This window comes from Gorilla gorilla, chromosome 21 (assembly GCF_029281585.2).
Source record: "Gorilla gorilla gorilla isolate KB3781 chromosome 21, NHGRI_mGorGor1-v2.1_pri, whole genome shotgun sequence".
Taxonomy (NCBI): Eukaryota; Metazoa; Chordata; class Mammalia; order Primates; family Hominidae; genus Gorilla; species Gorilla gorilla.
The window spans coordinates 52,813,325-52,819,696 of record NC_073245.2 but is presented as its reverse complement, the minus strand read 5'-3'; positions in this window follow the sequence as shown (position 1 = coordinate 52,819,696).

Below are 6,372 nucleotides of genomic sequence, written 5' to 3'. Positions count from 1 at the left end.
GTAGTGCTGAGAATGCTGTTTCCTGAATTGGATGCTGTTTCCTGAATTGGGTGCTGGTTCCACAGGTGTGTTCAATTTGTCCAAAACAGTGAGCTATGCACTTATGCATTTTCTGGTATGTTCATTATACTTCAATAAAAAGCAAAAATGGAGACAAGTGACTAGTGTTTCCTGAGCACTTGTCATGTAACTGTCCCTGGCAGACTCTCTTTACATGGGTGATTTCATTTAACCCTGTGTGCTGGGTGCTACTATCATCCTCATCTCACAGAAGACAACACAGGTTCTAAGAGATGGAGCCACTGTCCAAGTTCAGAGTGAGTGAGTAGTGCCCTTCACCACTATGCTGTATGGCCTTGTGTTAGAGTTGGGTTGGAAAGCATGTAAAATCCTTAGTTCCAGGGTCCTGCCTGGACCCTGGTGGTGAATCCTGCCTCACCCAGGCAGGATGGGCAGTGGGGGCAGGTTTCTGAGTGGAAAGGGCAGTGGGAGAAGGGCACGAGGGGTCCTGGGAAGACCCAACTGAGCCAGCTGGGTTTTCTCTGCTATCACCCCTCCCTATCAGCTTGGTCTCTCAGAACCAGTCCTCTTCCCACACAAACACTGTGTAATTGCTTGATCTGGCCTAGTGCACAGGGTAGGGGTGGACAGACGTTTATTTTTCATTAAAATGTTGGAATGAAATTGTGGGAGGTGGTGCTCAGCAAGGGGAGCTGCCTCAGAAAATGTGCTGACGGGCCCAACCTTATCAGCTGGAAACACCTGTTTCTGGTACCTTCTGCCACCTATCCAAGCCTTGCTTTTTTTATCTGAAACTACTAATATTGCCAACCTTACCATGGCTCTCGAGATGGTGACATAAGATAATGTAGGGATGGGAGTGAGAGGAAGCAGGAGGTCAGGATTTAAATTCTCCTTCTGTCACTCAACAAGGTGGATTTTGAGCAAGTTTCTTACACCTCCCTGGGCCTCAATTTCCTGATCTGAAAGCTGGGATATATTACTTATCCTGTAGGGCTGTCATGAGAAGCCAACTTCATGCTAGATATTAAAATACCTAGCAGAAGCCTGGTGCACAACAAGTGCTCAGTAAACCTCAAGATGTTTGTAAACCATGAAATATTGTTCAAGAACTTTGCCCTTCTTCCAATCCCAGGTTGAAACAACACACATTCCTTAGGAGATGCCTCTTGGCTGTTGAGTGGAGTAATCACTTCCAGGAGGCTGTCTGGGGCACCTGCCCCAGACGGATACCTCTACCTATTGTGGAGGCTTGTAAACCTCTACGACATCTACAAACCTCCAGAAAATGTGACTGAAATTCAGCCAATTGTCTCTTTTTTTGATCACATGGTGACAACCAGCTTCTTTGACTGTATTGGACAGGTGTTTGGGTCTCCCTCCCCAACACCCACCCCATCCCACCCCAATGTCCATTCCCATTCAAGATGGCAACCTTCTCGCTGAGATGAAGCCACCACAGAGCAGGAAGCCAGCCAGGGCAAAGAAGGGTCTTGGGTCATGGCTGCAACTTTCCTCTTACTCTTCCTTACGTGATGAAGCCTGGGAGATTCTGAGCTGCTGGACTTGGGGGTTCAAGGACCATTTGGCCTTGCAGCCCTGGTGAAGCTGAAACTTCACATCCACAATTGAGGTGAGAATGGAGTATCAGGTGGGGGCTGATCCTGAGCTGTGCCCCCAAATTTCTGGTCTCTTCCTTGGTAACACATGTATAGATGGGCTGAACTGGGCTGGGCCCATACTTGGACTTGTTCTGCTCTTCTCATTTTCCCTTAACAGGCCACACTGTCTCTCAACTTCAGGTCTTGGCACATGCAGTTGCCTAGCTTATATGCCTGGAGCATGCCTTGTTCTCCGTTTCCCTTCACGTTGTCTAATGGGATGTCTCAGCATGGACATCATTTCTCCAGTAAGCCTTTCCTGACCCTACTGGTCTAAAGCAGAGTCTCTGTGGCCCCCTCTAATGCCCCATCACAGTACAGAGTATTGTGCATAGACTGTATTGCAAGCCCTGGCTGCTTGTCAGTGTCCCTTTTCCCCTTAGACTATCAACTCCCAGAACACAGGGTCTCTTGTTTATTATTATACTCCCAGTATCTGGTGCATAGTAGGCACTCAACAAATACTTGTTAAATGAAGGAATGTCCATGTGGGCATCCAAATCTTGTTTTCATGTGTCAGGTCAGAGGCACCCAGGTCGGATATCCTTATGTAGTAGCTGGAGAGACTGCAATTTACGACTTTAACCACAAAAATGTTAATAGAGAATACTGAGCTCATGTTCTAGAATGAGAAACCTATGTGGACAACTTGAGGACACTAGTACAGAAAAAACTACCCATGATATAGTAGGGGGTATACAAGAGCCTGATATAAGCTGCCATTTCGCTGTCCCTATGGGTGAAAACCCAAGGCTAGAAACAGCCCAGAGAATGGACTATATTCTGGTTCTTCCTGGAAATACTGCTGACTTCCTTCTGAAGATACCTTGCTCTTCTTGCCTACACATGTCTGGCCTCACATTACTGTTTGTTTGCAGAAAATCTCCAGCTTCTGCTATGTTTTGACCAAAGTTTACTTTACGGAACATCAATGGCATTCCCCAATATTCATAAGGAGATATGCTTCTAATTGATTCTGGGAAATAGTTGCCCTGGCTTTCTGTTCGAGGGACCACCCCTATCTCCCTACCCAGTGTGCCCAGAGCTACATTTACAACTCATAAACTTAACCTGGGCTTCTAAACTCCCTGTGGTCCATCCATTATTCAAGTTGTTGGGAGGGATTAATGAAGGGGATTATTCTTAGCCTGCCACCTCTCTGGTAGGAAAAGTAACTTCTCGAGGATGGTTTGAGTTAAAAATGGATTCCTCCACCAGGTGGAAACATGGCCACTGTGTCAATTCATGTTAACTCTGTTGATGCTCCCCCTCTTTCACACTCATAAGGAGGTTCATCCTGTACTATTCACAGCTACTCCAGCCTTCCTCTTCCTCCTGACTGTGGCAAGTAGTCTGATTGGCTCATAGGCATTCATTCCAACATGTTGACAAATCCTGAACTATGTGCTGGGAATAACAAGGTGATTATGACACCAGTTACTGTTTTTGAGGAATTCAAAGTCTGGATGCAAAAAATTTAAATAAATAAGAATACATGGGAGTTGCTTTCAGTGGATAACAAGGAAAACGGTATTCCAGGAAACATGTGGAAAGGCACTGGGGCCTAAAAATACCTCTTGTGCTCAGGGAACTGGAAGACACCCAAAGTGACAGAACTTGAGGGAACCAAAAAGAAGCAATGGCTGGAAAAGCTGTAGGCTCAGGCTGTGGCTAGGATGTCTACTAAGTTGCATGTAGGTGGAGGAGAGCACTGGGTTCTCCCAAGCAGAGAGTGATATTGTCAAAAGGGGGTTTCAGAAAGACCCATCTGGATCCATCCATCTAAAGGGGAAGTCCTGAACCAAGGTCAGACCAGAAGCCGATGCCTAGAAGAGAGCTGTGAAAATGCAAACCCATGGACAGCTATTTTCGGGGAGGAAAATTCTGACACAGGCTAGTTTTGAAGACAATCACTTTTTCAAGACAAGTTTGGATTCCCTCGTTGTGTCCCCTTGGTATGATAATTAAATGACCCCAATGCCCCTGCCCAGGACAAATTCAGATCCCAGTGGCCTCAGGGAGGGAGGGATATGTGGCAACCACAGTCCATTAAGCCCTATGAAGGGTGATAACTTCTACCTTTTCTTCAGTCTCCCATGCCTTACCAGGATTGAGTCTCATCCCAGGAGCTTCTGAATGAGCTGGAGGAATTGCAGACTCATTAGTTTCTGAAGTGTGCCCATGGTGCCTGGTTGCATTGGCAGAAACTTTAGAAATGTGCTGCCCATTAAGACATTTTAACCAACATGACATAATTTAGTCCCACTGATCTGGTCAACTGGTTTCACTGCTGACCTTGGACAAAATCCTTTCATTCTCTGGGCATCAGTTTTTCTGCCTGAAAATGGGGAAGACAAAAATAAATTGAAGGTCTTTCTACCCTTAATCGCTTACAGGTCTAAATTCTAGGTTCCTGGACTCATGTCCTTCAGGGCTGATAGCTGTGACTGATTGGCTCTCGTGTGTCATGTTCTTGAAGTCAACTTTCTACAAACTTACTGGCAGTGTTCATTCTTGTTGACTCAAGAGGGCACCTATGTTAGGCTCTAGAGAAATTTTGTATGAGGACTTTGTACATGTGGTGAGGATGCAGGTTGTGTTTTTACTTGTCATTGGAAAAGAAAAGAGGGAATATGGGTGTGTGTGGATAGTGGATTGTGAAAACTTGGCCAAGGAATTGGGCGTGGTTTCCAATACTTGGAAGATGGACTTTCCTCCTAGGGTCTTCTGTATTTCAATTCTTGAGTTTTATACCATAACCATTTCTTAAATTGTAGTGTTTCTTAGGTTCTCCTCTTAGCTCTCTTCTCATTCCAGAATCCTCTCTGGGTTCCATGACTTTCTCGAGGCAAAACTTCACTCCCAACTTTTGAATCTGTTCCTTGTCTTCTGGGAGCCTCCTGTTCTATGTCCTGTAGCTCCTTTAACTCAGCAAGTTCCAGCCTGAATTGATCCCCTTTCCTGCCAAACTTGCTCCTTCTGTGTTCCCTGTTTCAGGAATGACACTGCTCTCCACCCAGGCACCATGGGTAGAAGCTGGGAGTCATCCTGGACTCCTCCCCAATCCTCATTCCTACATTCATCAATCACAACATCCTGTCTGTTTGGCCCCTGAAACATGTTAGAGTCTACTGTGTTCTCTCCAGCCCAACAGCTCCTTTCCCAAGTTCAGTTGGTATCGAGTTCAGAGACAATCCTCATCATCTCCTGGATAATTAAAATAACCTCTTTCTATTTGGTTTCTCCACAGTGGTCTCTCTGTCTTCCAGTTTGACTTTCCCATTGCTGCCACAGTGTTTTTCCTGAAACCCCAATTCCAGCCATGTCTATCTTTTACTTAAGATATTCTATGAAGTCTTCATGACTTATAGATAGAGTTCAAATTCTCTTGCTTGACATATGAAGCTAATGAACTCTGGCTTTGCTCTTGTGCCCAACTTTCTATCCTGACATTCCATAAATGCATGTTATTTCAGCCACAAGGGACCAACCGATGTTTCCTGGATGCACCTTCTCCTTTCAAAGCTCCATGCCTTTCCAAACATAGTTCCTGCTGCTTGGTTTGCCCATCCTTCCAGCCCTTTTTTTACTTGACCCTGCTGATCTATGACCCCTGTTGACCTCTCAAACCTCACTCCTTACCACTATTCCCCTGCTTTTGTGCAACTTTCACTGCTGACACCCAAGGCAGTCACCTTACCCCCCTGAATGGGCTCCTTAATACATGTCAGGATGGCTGCCAGAGGTGGCCATGACTATCTACTCCAAGGGCTTTTGAGATGGGCCAATGAATCCTTCTCACCAATGCCCTATTTTGCAATGCCCTACTACATATCTGATGTGTAATGTGGCCTTCTGGGTTGATCGTAAGCCATGTGGCAAGGGGTAGATATTTCTTGTGTAAATAAAGCCACTCTTCTTCCTTCTTCCATAAGCCCCCACCTGTGCTCCCACTGATGCCTGTCAATGAAAGACAGTAATGTGGTCAACACTGAAAGAGATCATATTCTAAAAATGCAGTGATTGTAGACCAGAGAGTTCCAGACATGGTTGGAAGATACATTTTTCTATGTGTACATTATAAAATTCTGAGTGGCAAATTTGACATAAGTGAAAAATGAATTATCATTCACATTTTCCTACATATTCTGAGTAAGACTTGCATTTGTAGTCTTAATCAATGAAGCTTAGTAACAACTTCTTGAGTCACTGGAAGCCAGTATTCATAGGTGGCACAGTAGATGATGCAGCATTGTGAGTAATGATGTAACTGGCATTAAAAAATGCTACTAGGGAACTGCATAGGCATGGAGATATATATTGTTCCCAAACAAACAGGTTCTGAAGTGCCATGGCATCATGAGTAAATATAGCATTGATACTTTTTTCTCATAGTGGGACATATAAAACTAGCCAGAATCAGTATACATGAAAATAAAGTACACAAAGAGATGTTATTAGGATTCTCAAGAGAAACAGAACAAATATACAAGACATATATATTCATATATATGTCACACACACAGGTATTTTATGTTGGGTTATCTCAAAGAACCCTCTAAATTTGGTAGCTTTCTGTCCATCTGCTTTTAAGGGATGTGAAAACAGGAGTTTCGACAAACAGGTAAAACTGTATGTTTACTAAAGGGAAAAAACCCAAGAAAACCACTGTATGTTTACTAAAGGGAAA